Here is a 12404-nt window from a genome sequence, read left to right as displayed (position 1 = left end):
TTATTGTGATTTATCGAGCAAGGATTTATTTTTAAAAGCCAAGCGATTATTGTCTCTAAATAACAGTGATATAAATAAGATTGCTTTTCTTACTGCACGACGTAATTTTGCTGCAGCTAAGAGAAAATCTAAAGGATTGTTTTATAGCCAGGAAAAATCAAAGTTGTCTAAAATGAGTACATCTTCTCCACGCAAATTTTGGAAATATATTAAAAAATTCAGAAGTACCTCAAGCAGCAATAATTCTGTAAATGCTGATGACTTTTTAAAACATTTTTCTAAAGTATCAAATTGTACTGAAGGGCAATTTAATAGGGATGATCACGATTACGTTAGAAACGATACTCTGAATATTGATCAACTCGACTGCGCTATTACCATTGAGGAGATTAGTAAAACTATAAAACTGATGTCCCGTTACAAATCATGTGACTACGATAATAATGTAGTGGACTTTTTCATAGATGCGAATGATTTTATTTCACCATATTTATGCACTATCTTTAATTATATATATGACAATTGTGTTTACCCTAAATCTTGGTCTAAGGGAGCTATTGTCCCAATATTCAAGAAGGGGGATAAATCGGATCCTGCTAATTACAGAGGTATTACATTAGTTAATGTTACTTCTAAAATATTTTCTTTAATTTTGAGGAATAGAATAAATAGTTGGTGCGAACTGAACAATAAGTTTAGTGATTGCCAGTTTGTTTTTCGTGATAAGCATTCTACAGCTGATGCCATTTTTCTTTTACACGCTATTATCCAAAATGTATTAAACAACAATTCAAAGCTTTGGTGTGTATTTATTGATTACCAGAGAACCTTTGATACGATAAATAGAGATGCGTTATGGATCAAGTTAATTCAAACAGGAATTAGCTGTAAAATGACCAACATGATCAACTGTATTTATAATAACGTACAGTCATGTGTTAAACTATGCTCTGCTGGCGAGTTGGAATTTTCCCAATTTTTCGACGTAACAGTCGGTCTGAAACAAGGAGAACCTCTTTCTCCTCTTTTATTTATATTGTTTATAAATGATATCTTGGAAAATTTAAATTTTCAAGCATTTACTACTAAGGATTTAGAACTTTTATCAATGTATATGATTTTATTCGCTGATGATATTGTATTATTTACCACAGATCCAGCAAGTTTACAAGCCCAGATGGATGCTATTTACCATTATTCTGTTAAATGGGGTTTAAAAATCAATGTAAATAAAACTAAAATTTGTGTTTTTGAAAAAAGGAAGCAAGCTAGAAATGTACAATTCTATATTAACAATGAATTGGTAAATATAGTAGATAACTTTACTTATTTAGGTGTTAACTTTCATTATACAGGCAATATGTCACATGCAGTAAAAATGCTAAATGATCAAGCTCTAAAGGCCTACCATAGTCTCTTGTCATTGTTTGACAAAGTTCATCTCGATGTTAAAACCAAATTGTCTTTGTTTGACGCTATGGTTGTTCCAATTTTACTGTACGGTTCAGAGGTATGGGGGGTATATAACTTTAAGGAAGTTGACAAGCTACACATTAGATTTCTTAAGTATATTTTAGGTGTAAAGCAACAAACCCTAACGCTGCTGTATATGGTGAGCTTGGCAGATTTCCTTTATCCATTTTATGCAAGGAACGATCTGTTAAATTTTGGTTAAAAGTAAAGAAAAATGTTAATTCACCAATACATATGGTATATAATGATTTGAATGCTAATATAAATAATTCTTCTTGGGCAAAGAGAATAAATTCCATTATTGATCATCTTGGTTTTATGGATATAAGACTAAACTTCGATGTAAACATCAATTATATTCCTTCACTTAAATGTAGAATTCGTGATCAGTTTATTCAAGAATGGGATGCTTCTATAAATAGTATGCCAAAACTTTCATTGTATTGTAAACTTAAAGAAAAAATTTCTTTTGAAAATTATCTTGTACAAATTAAAAATGATAGGCTAAGAAAATATATGACGTGTTTTAGATTATCAGCACATAATCTTGAAATTGAAACTGGTAGATATATTGGTACTGCCAGAGCTGACAGAAAATGTAAATGTTGTTCTTCAAATATGATAGAAGACGAGTATCATTTTATGTTATGTTGTACACTATACAATAGATTGAGACAAACTTACTTAGGCAACACCTCCTGGCCTTCTATAAATATGTTAAAATCTGTTTTACTAAACAAATCAACTAGTAAGTTACTTAATACTGTAAGATTTATCAAATTTGCAATGGAATTAAGAAAATCTACCCTGGAACCTTAACTGTTTCTAAAATTTACTGAAATAATTAAGTATAAATCAAGTAGTATTATTATGTTTTTGTTTTGTGTGTTTTTTTTGCTTTATGTTTTTGTGTCTTTTTTGTATTATGATCTGTACTGTACTACTGAATTTTTGTGTGTTTCTATTTGTGTATATTATCACCATGACTATGTGTTTAATGGCCATAGGCATTTGTTTGCCGATCTTTGCCAATAAAGTTTGAACTTTGAATTTGAATTGTTATATTTATTTGAGTCATTACATGTCGCGTGGAATGTAAAATAAATGTTTAAAAGAGACCAACATTTTGGGTACACTATCACCTGTAAACATAACGATGTACAATGTCGTACCTGGGTATTGTACCAATCAATATAGCAAAGTTTGATTATGTAAAAATAGACAAGATGAAAGTGATTCATTTCAGTAAGTCTTAATCTATGACTGTTAAAGCTGTCTTGTAAATGCAATTGCATTTACATGTATGCACAACTGAAAATATTCGTTGTACAAATTATCTTCTCATTGTGTTGAGCCATTGTTATGTACATTTAATTTTGACGCCGGATGACACTTATTTGTCATTTGAAGTGGTATTGAACTTGTGAAATAAATTACCGAAATACACTACAGTTGAAGAAGATTAGTATATTTGTGTGCATGTGTGCGTGTGTTTGATCATTTGTTGTTGTCAACATGATGCTCGCAATGATTCTAAATATTTTAAAAGTCAAATCGTTCTTTGAAAAGTTCTGAGGAGAGTGCATCATTACTTCTTGAATATAGCGTGGAAACATTTAAAGTGCCATTTAAAGCGAGAAATGATCTGTTTAGGTTATAAGTATTGCCACAAGAAAACGTTTCCACGGCGGAGGTTATCGCGTGATGACAGAAAAAAAGTAGTTGCAGACGGGTACATTTTATCTTTATCCGTCGCCAAATTAGGAATCCCAGCATGGCCAAATAGTTAGAACTCTCTATCTAGGGTGGGTGAAAAGGAGTTCATGCATGGCCAAATATTTTGATCTAATTGTCTCGGGTGGGAGAAATTTTGAGAATTTCGCTCCTGGCAAGTTTTAATTAAGTGTACAGTCTGTTTGAGATATGTACAATATTTCGTTTTAAATCACCAACCAAGACATATGCTAGCAGTATACATAAATTTGGGTCAAATCTGACTGTTCTCGAGTAAAAGTATCTCCTCCTAAATAACCAACAATATTATGCAAGCTTACCAATATATATTTTTCTTGCAAGTTTCATATTAGGGTCTGTTTTATTTCACCGCGTATTTTCCAAAATACTTAGTAAAACTGTATTAATCAAATGTTCGGACAATTTTGTAACAAATATCTCCAATCAGTGTCTGATCAATGTTAGAAATTTCTGTGTTACGTTCACTCAAAGCACATGAACAAAATGTGTCTTCGCACAGGTCACAAAATATTCTGCCTTGATGTGCATTGCTTTTTGTATCTGCCTTTTGTTTCTTTCTTAATAATACCGAAGACGTTTTCAGCGGTATCACTATTGGAGAGGCGATATTTTGAATTCGTCTGGCTAAGAGCGATTTAAGAAATGTTACTTTAATCCCGGAGAATATTCATGATCAATGTTTTTAACGCGAGTTTCAGGTCCAGCAAACAGGCGTCATTGGGCACAGTTAACACCAACGAATTGCGTAATCAGAAGCATCTTTTCAAAAGGTTTCATTATATTACTGCAAAAAGGATTACAGACCCGCCCTCAATCTTTATAAATCATAGGTCCTACGTAGAAACAATTGCCACTACCAAGCTGAATGTCGAAAGACCGCATACTTGGTACTTATTCGGTCAAATCTTGATTACGGCTCCATAATTTATAATCCTTATAAACACTTCTAAATCAACAAACAATAAAGTGTTCATCAACAAGCGGCACGATTCATTACCTTCCTGCTTGCATGCTTGCCCCTACCAACGTTCTTGATTATTGACCTGCTCACTCACTCACTCACTCACTCACTCACTCACTCACTCACTCACTCACTCACTCACTCACTCACTCACTCACTCACTCACTCACTCACTCACTCACTCACTCACTCACTCACTCACTCACTCACTCACTCACTCACTCACTCACTCACTCACTCACTCACTCACTCACTCACTCACTCACTCACTCACTCACTCACTCACTCACTCACTCACTCACTCACTCACTCACTTGCTTATGATTGGTATTTTTCTAGCACACCTTTAAGCACATTTTTTTGGTGAAAAAGTACATAAAAACGCATTTCAGTACATTTCACCAAAGACGAATGCGATGATGTTTACTGTAATCATGACGCGCAGTCATTTTTATTCACTGCATACGTCAAGAAGTTCCTTCAGTAACACGTCTTTTCAGGGTTATTAGACGCGTCTATAGGGGGATACATGTTTGCAATTTTCAATGGGGAAGTGTATACTGATAAATTTTAGTTATGAAAAAAGAAGAAGATTTGTTAATGATATCAACTCTTATTCAACTTAACTTAAAATTTGTCGTCAATAATCTTGTTGATGCTTGTAAAACTTCCAAAACGTCGTATAAAACGAATAAGCCTAATGTTTAAAACAGGAAATTAAAAAGTTATTCTGTGTTTTTGTATTGACTGGTCGCCGGTCATACGAGTTCGTTATTTTAGAAATTTACTTTCTGTGAAAACGATTTATATACATGCTATGGTAGTAAATAAGCATGTGAGAATTTACGGGCATATTGTGAATAATAGTTTAAATTATGCATTTGATAACAAATATAAGTGCCTTAACACGACATTAATTTACTATTTTAAATATAATTTAAATGAACGGAGATGGAAAACAAGTCAGAGTAATCAACAATGACTTATGTAAGGAAACTACAGAGAATGGAGTACAATTTGTTTCATCTCCAAAGTGGTCAACACAAGATCCAGCAACTGGTTCCATGTACGTATCATGCTGTAGCAAAAACTCAATAACAGAAATGACAAGTGACGGCAAAGCTGAGTTATTTGTGAAGTCAGACAAGCTGAATAGTCCATGGGGGCTATGTATGGACACTGATGGTTCTATCATCGTGTGTAACTACGGTACCAAGGACGTGTTTAGGGTGAAGAAAAATGGAGACATACAGAGCGTCTTACCACAACCTCTGCATTTTAACCCTGGGGTAGTTGCTCTTGATAAACGTACAAAGCGGTTGTTCGTCGCTGGAGTATCTGATGAAATTCATGTGTTTCAATTTTAAATTTTGCTAACCATAATATAATAGGATTTGTGTCCGGGTGATTTCAATCTGTCAGTGTCGTTTTAAAGCAATACTCGACAATAGTGTGTTTTAACTGGATGAACGGCTTGACAGTTGATATAATGATATATAGGATTATAAATGCGTTTCATACGTGGGCTTGGTATTACTTTTCAGAAATTTATTACCTACCAGACAACCATTGCGCTTGATTTACATATATAACTTTAAAACAGTTTATGAAATAAATAATGTTCATGTTTAGCGCATCCCTGTAATAATGACACATACAGAAAATAATGTGTAAAGTGTTGTTAATTTATCTAACGATTTATTGTAACATTTATTTATATCATTACATGTAGTGTGGCGTGTTAGATAAATGTTTGCGATTGACCTACATCTTGAGTATACTGTCATCTGTAAACATTGCGATGCACACTGTCGTACCTGGGTAGACAATCTTAAAGTGATTCAATTATGTAGATCATAATCCATGACCGTTAAAGCTGATATTTAAATGCAATATCATGTACATGTATGTACATGTGAACGGAGTCGATGTACAAATAAGCTCCTCATTGCATTGAGACATTGACAATTAATATTCAATTTTAATGCCTGCTGATCCAATTTGATTGTGGTATCATTTAAAAGGGTATTGCTTACCGATTGCTAATATGACCGTGTGAAACAAATGACCAAACACATACTATAGGTAAAGTTATTGCCGTATGTATTTTCGTATGTAGTTTAAACTAAAATCGAAAGACAGATTATCCAATTGTTCAAGGTCAAACATCGTGTTTACAATACTTGTATCGCTTCAAAATTAACATATTGTCCTCTACACATTAAACCCTTTCAAATGATACCAAACTTATTTGTATCATTTCATTTATGTAATGTGGAGTGTAAAACAATGTTTGATTACATTATAAAAAAGGCATAATACCATCTGTAAATGCTGGTGTCGAAGAAAACTTATTATTAAAATATCAATTCATTATCTAATATATAATGCTTTATAGACTTATTTTACGATCTCTTAGATATGTATTTGTATCACTTCTTCCATGTAGTGTGAAGTGTAAAATAAACATTTTGAGCTTGATTGTTAGTGCATTACATGTATTAGACAAACTACCACATGCAAAAGCAGGTGAAGTAAGACTTGAATTTGAAATATCACGGCTGGGATTGGATAGGCCGAATACCATCATTTTTAACATTTTGACAGTATTGATGTTGTTACCAAACGTGTGTTTGCTTTGAGGTACAGGATTAAAAACATTTTATACAAATACAACCAGGCTAGGTTAATGCAATTTGTATTAAAGAAGATGCATATTAGTGTTTAACTCATATGATTTAAACGACCAAAAATAAATGCATATGATTTAGGTACAACAAGTATTAGCAATGTTTTGGCGCAACTTTAATTTGGGAATTTGTGGGCACGTAGCTATTAATTAAAAAGCCCATTTATCAAGGCTAATATATTTTCATCTGAACTCAAATCAAATGCTTGTCTTTTATCATCAAAGTTAAATGAGTTAAACATGGTGATACATTCAAATTTAAATACTTGTTTTCCATTATTGGGCGCATTTAATACATACAATCTCACTTAAACATCTTAAAATTGCACTCTCAAAGATATACCGTTTTTACAATTTTTTTTTATTTTTTGCGTAAATATCTGCAAACTAATGATATAAGATTTGCTGACAAAAAATCAGATCGTAGATTTTCATATTTCCGTTCAAAAATTAAAGTTTTATGGCTTATACGGTTACTAACGGTTTAAGAAAAATGCATAAAACATCAAGTTTTGAACTGAAGTATAAAAATCTACGATCATATTTTTTTAGCAGTCTTATATGACTGGTTTCCATGGGTTTTCGCAAAACTTGGCTCGTTCAAAGACAAAAAATAAAAAGTGGTCAAAACGTTTTATCTGTGAGAGTGCAGCTTTAAGACTTACTTTAAGTCACATGAATAATGTATACACTATGATGATAATCTACTTGGTGCATGCATATTTGCATCGAACCCAAAACCTCTTACGTAAGAGTCGGGTACCTCAACCACTAGACCACTCTCACTCAAGCGAGGATCGAGCCGACAATCACTTGGATGAGAGTCTGACACCCATACCACTATACCACTCTTACCCTAGTTAAGATCGACCTAACTCTTTGGTGAGACGTGGGCATATATACCATAAACTACCCTCACCCTCAAGGTTTTTGTGAACGGCCCGAATATGACTCACAAGTAACGGACGCTGTTTCACTTAATTGATAACCTTGAGATAATAAAGAAAAACATTTTGACAAAATTTCATTGGATTTATGTGACGGTTGACTTATAAACAGGGTTACGCGCATAACTAATGAGTTTTAGTAAAAATAAAATGTCAGAAAATGATAGCAAAGTTGTTTAAAATAAAACTGATATAACGATATACTTTTGTAACCCGACATTACCCATATTGAAACTTTGGCGTTTACCCTGTGCCATTTGAGTTTGAACTTTCGGCTACTGAGCTTGTTTCTGAAGTGTTTCATATGTATATTAAACGAGATGTCACTTGGTTAAATGTTACGATGTTAAGCTTGGTAGGATTGTTACCCAGGACCTTATTAAAATCTAGTGTTTGGTCAATATGGGCATGTCGGGTCTAATACTTAGATAGCAAAAGGTGGTTTAAATATTTGTGCAAAAAGCTACAGAAACAAGCTCAGTAGCAAAAAGTTAAAACATAGACCCGGTTTAGTGGCACAGGGTAAACGCCAAAAACATAGAACATAAAATCACAAACAAGAAACTTTGAAGAACAGCACAAATCTCCACAAACAGCACAGTGCATACATACTATATATAAAAAATAGGTATGTTTATCAAGAATTGTTAGGTACTGCCTTGGAACGGTCAATAAAATTTAAATTTACTGGGGGTTTAAACCAGTTAATGTGCACAATCCTCATTCTTATCCCAACAATCCTTAATAAAGTTAAAATGCAAAACGTAAATCTTACCAAAGTATGCATTAACTTAGGAATCTTATCAATAAAACAAATAATAATAAACGTATAGGTTAACACCATGTACTTCTATGACTAGAGATCCCAACTATATCTGCAGACGGGGGGGGGGATACAATTCAGAGCACCTAATGCAAAAGCTTTTCAAAGATACGATGCAGTCATTGTTTGAAACTATAAACATCCCACACAGTCTGCTTTATAAAATAAAAGGTTTAAAACTGTGTGATCATAGAGGTTCAAAATAGAAAGCATCATTGTACTAAAACTGGGAACAAAAAAAGAAAACGTCTTTAAAAGCCCTAAATATTATAAGTTAAAATATTTATAAGTTACAATAAAATGGCCACTCAATTTGCCACACAAAATCAGCCAACTTAATCAAACTGTTTGCTATTTTAAATTAAACCGTGTTGATGTCTTTTGATGCTGGCAAAAATAACATTTATGTAACATATCTATGGTATTCGTGTGAGCGTAATTTTTAAGAGATTGTATTGCCAACGTGTTTGTAACTCTTGGTTACATCGTGTTTTTATTTCGGTAAGTGACAATGTATTTGTCAACAATGTTTGCATATCAATTTGAAGAGCCGATCATTGCCTTGTTTGATCTTTTCAACCTAGTAAATGTATTAATTGAGCTTTAACCGCATTATAAGTCCTTAATTCTTCCTTTTCCTTTCAATAACGTTTTCGTTCCGATAAAGAAGTAAGCATTAAGTCAGTAGACCGAAAGTGTGATCATTTAAAAACATGCTTTGTAATAATACTTGCAAGTCGACATATGTTAAAATTACTGTGTTTTCGCTGTCTTCGGTTAAATCTAAAACAAACGTGGGATTTCTTCACGCGATTGCACCACACTCAAAAACCACCGTTGTATACTGGGTACCATTTACAAACATTAAAAGTGCTGCCTGGTGCCATTATTGTTTGAATGTGCTGTCAAACAAAAATGAGCATCGTTTATATATATTTAGATATACATATATGTATGTTTATGTGTATGTAGACTATATTAACGCTTATGATAATCTGAGTATTGCATGTATATTGTATAAGCGCTGATGATATTCTGAGCATTCAGTGTCAATTGTTTACACGTTGATGATTATCTGAGTAGTGTATGTATATTATATAAAGCTTATTGTTACCTAATTAATGCATGTAAAATGTAAAAACGCTTACGATAATTTTAGTCATGTATATTGAAGACTATAAGCGATGATGATAACTATTAGTTTATGCTCATGTATGAACGCTTGTGAAGTGTATGTATATCATTTAAAAGCTTACTATTATCTGTCTGAGTAGTGTATGTATAGTGTATGCTTTATCACTAAATAGTGGACATGCATAACCCTTCACTTCACGGACGTATATCGTGGCGAGGTCACATAATTTTTAGAAAATTCGAACTCCATTCTGCATTTATTTAACAGTGTATCAACGTATACCAGTGCGGGCTAATGGCATATTGATAATAGAGGACAACACGGAAGTAAATACCATCTCTCCATTTACAGAAAATCCATTTACTGAAAATGTTTTTTCACCGAGTGGTTTATACACAAGGATATTTAGCAGCGATAAATTTGTCAAATCGGTTCGTGTAGATGCCTTTATCTATGTTATCTGTCATATAAACCATAACTGCTCTAAGCCTGGTAAAAGCTTGTATATATTATCGTTTTCAAATAACGTCTTTAACTTTATGCATGGACATTTCACCAAGGTTAAAATTAACAAATATTAAAATTTGGAATGGGATAACAATAAAACGTGTATATGGTGTGGAATACAAAGTAACAACAAGATACGGCGGGCCAGTTAAAGGCTGGGTGAACAAATAACATGGCAGCCGCGGATGGCTCAGATGATATTTTGTCAAACAAAGACGGCGACCTGAAGTGTGAACCATGCTTCAGTGATGCACGGACACGGGTTGTTGAAGGGTTTTGCATGGAATGCGATGAATATATGTGTCAATCATGTCTAGATACGCACAGGATACTACGTGTGTCGAAAACACATCATGTTAAATGGGGAGAAGACATACCAAGAAAGAAGCGAAAGAAACAAAATCAATATTCCGCTGAAAGCAATTGTCATGTTCACAATGACAGTAAAATAACATATTTCTGTAAATCACACCAGCAATTATGTTGTGACCAGTGTAAGATTCAGGGGCATAAACTTTTCACTGATGTTAAGGCCATCGGCGATTATTCCAAAGAATTCGTGGACAGCGGAGACTATAAAACGGCTTTTCAGTTGCTTAAGACTTTACAATCCGCAAACATGAATCTTGAGGAAGTTGACCTTTATTACCACAAGGCAATGGAGACGTTTAAAGCTGAACTTGATAAAATCAAGATATCAGATATAAGGACGTTAAAGGCTGTGGTCTCTACATATGATAGTGTTCTTGGCCAGCTTGGTTCCTGGTTCGAAAGTATCGACACGTATAAAAACAACAATCAGGACAATGAAATCGCCATCCTGCTGTTGAGGTGAAAAAAGATGTGGATACGATTAAAGATAACATTGAAAGGTTATGTACCGACGATGGTACTGTCAGATATGGCTTTGTGCCAGATGAAACATCATTGCTTCGTCTAGCCAAAGCACCTACTCTTGTTCAGACGATTACTATCAAGCATGACAGTGATAAAAACACATGTCAAATCACAGACATTACGTTGTTACGAGAACACCTGGTCTTTTTAACGGACAACACCAATTCAGACTAAAGATATTCGATACTGGCAATTCTACTCTTGATTCAAACGTTAAATTACAATACAATCCATGGCAGATGTCAGTTACAGAGCACGGTGAAGCATACAAGACGTTTTATGGCCAACCTAAAATACTCCACCTGAAGTCTCCCGCAACAGAAATCACCATGTTCCGGGAGTTAAACGTAGACGGGAAATGTTACGCCGTTGAATGCTTCAACAAAACCCTGAAAGTCCAGTGTTTGTCTCCTGCCAAAACCATTGAAGTAGATAAAGATGGAAAGCAAGTCAAAGTTATCAACAACGACTTAAGTAAGGAAACCACCGAGAATGGAGAACAGTATGTCACTAATCCGCTTTGGTCAACACAAGATACAGCAACTGGTTCGATGTGCGCATCATGTTGTAGCAAACATTCAATAACAGAAATCAAAAGTGACGGCGATGTTAAGTTACTTGTAAAGTCAGACAAGCTGAATAATCCATGTGGGCTATGTATGGACACTGATGGTTCTGTCCTCGTATTAAGCTACTATAGCAAGGGCGTATTTAGGGTGAAGAGGAACGGAGACATCCACAGTGTTTTACCATAACTACTGGACTTTAATCCTAGGGCAGTTGCTCTTGATAAAAGTGCAAAGAAGTTGTTTGTCGGTGGAGAATCTAATAAACTTTACGTGTTTCAAATCTGATGTTCGCTTACAATAATACAATAAGTCTTTCTCATAAAATGTATGTGTTTCAAGTCTAAATTTGGTTAATCATAATATAATAGGGTTTGTCTCCGTGTTCATCGGATAGAGTCGTTTTTAAGCAAAACCCACAATAGTGTGTTTCGTATGATGAACGGCTTAACCGGTATTCTATGATGTAGGCTTATATATTTGTTCGCATAAGTGGGCTTGATAATACTCTTCAGAACTTTACTACCTAGCAGAGAGCCTTTAAGGTCGATGTTTATATATAGCTCTTATTACAATTGATCAAATATGAGAAACGCATGTACATGTTTAATTTATCCCTGTTATGATGATACATTTAGAAAATATTGTGTA

This window comes from Mya arenaria, chromosome 14 (assembly GCF_026914265.1).
Source record: "Mya arenaria isolate MELC-2E11 chromosome 14, ASM2691426v1".
NCBI classification, from domain to species: domain Eukaryota; kingdom Metazoa; phylum Mollusca; class Bivalvia; order Myida; family Myidae; genus Mya; species Mya arenaria.
This window is presented reverse-complemented; position numbering follows the sequence as displayed.